Here is a 1,391-nt window from a genome sequence, read left to right as displayed (position 1 = left end):
CCCGTCCTCTGCCCCAAAACCCCGGGATTTGGCCCCAAAATTCTGCGTCTCCATCGCGGGTCCCAAACTTCTGAGGTTTGGCCCCAAAACTCCGCGTCCGTCTGCCCCGAAACCCCAGGATTTGGCCCCAAAATGTTGTGTTCCTCTGCCCAAAAACTCCGCGTCTCCATCGCGTGTTCGGAAGTTCTGAGGTTCGGCCCCAAAACTCCGCGTCTCCATCGCAGGTCCCAAACTTCTGAGGTTTGGCCCCAAAATGTCGCATCCCTCTGCCCCAAAATCCTGAGTTTTGGCCCCGAAATGTTGCGTCCCTCTGCCCCTAAACCCCGAGGTTTGGCCCCAAAACTCCGCGTCCCCATTGCGTGTCCCAAACTTCTGAGGTTCGGCCCCAAAACCCCAGGATTTGGCCCCAAAATTCCATGTCCCCATCACGGGACCCAAACTTCTCAAGTTCGGCCCCAAAATGTTGCGTCCCTCTGCCCTGAAACCACAGGATTTGGACCCAAAACTCCACGTCCCTCGGCCCCAAAATCCCGAGGTTTGGCCCCAAAATGTTGTCTCCCTCTGCCCTGAAACCCCAGGATTTGGCCCCAAAATGCCGCGTCCCCGTTCTCTGCCCCAAAACCCCGTGGTTCGGCCCCAAAATGTTGCGTCCCTCTGCCCCAAAACCCCAGGATTTGGACCCAAAACTCCGCGTCCCTCTGCCTGGAAACGCTGCGTCCCCGTCCTCTGCCCCAAAACCAAGAGGACTGGCCCCAAAACTCCACTTCTCCATCGCGGGTCCCAAACTTCTGAGGTTTGGCCCCAAAATGTTGCGTCGCTCTGCCCCAAAATGCTGAGTTTTGGCCCCAAAATGCCGCGTCCCCGTCCTCTGCCCCAAAACCCTGCGGTTTGGCCCCAAATTCCCGAGGTTTGGCTCCAAAAAGCTGCACTCCCATCACGTGTCCCCAAACCCCGGGGTTTAGCCCCAAAATGCTGCGTGGGCACGGAATGTCCCCAAACGCGGAGCATTTGCCCCAAAACGTCGCATTCCCGCGGCTCGAAATCCCCAAGTTTGGCCCCAAAATGTGTCGTTCTCATCACGTGTCCCAAAATCCAGAAGATTTGACCCAAAATGCCGCGTCCCTGCACCCTGAAATCCTGAGCTTTGGCCCCAAAACGCAGCCCTGGATCCTGGAGTCCTGAAGTTTGGCCCCGAAATGCTGCGTTCCCATCGTGTGTCCCAAAATCCGGAGATTTTACCCCAAAACGCGTCCCTGTGCCCCGAAATCCGGGGATATTGCCCCAAAATGCCACGGCCGTGTGCCCGAAATCCAGAGGTTTTGTCCCAAAACGCCGTGTCCCTGTGTCCGAAATCTGGAGGTTTTGCCCCAAAACGCCACGTCCGTGTGCCC

Source organism: Numida meleagris, unplaced genomic scaffold (genome assembly GCF_002078875.1).
Source record: "Numida meleagris isolate 19003 breed g44 Domestic line unplaced genomic scaffold, NumMel1.0 unplaced_Scaffold484, whole genome shotgun sequence".
NCBI classification, from domain to species: Eukaryota; Metazoa; Chordata; class Aves; order Galliformes; family Numididae; genus Numida; species Numida meleagris.
Note: the sequence above shows the minus strand (reverse complement) of the source record.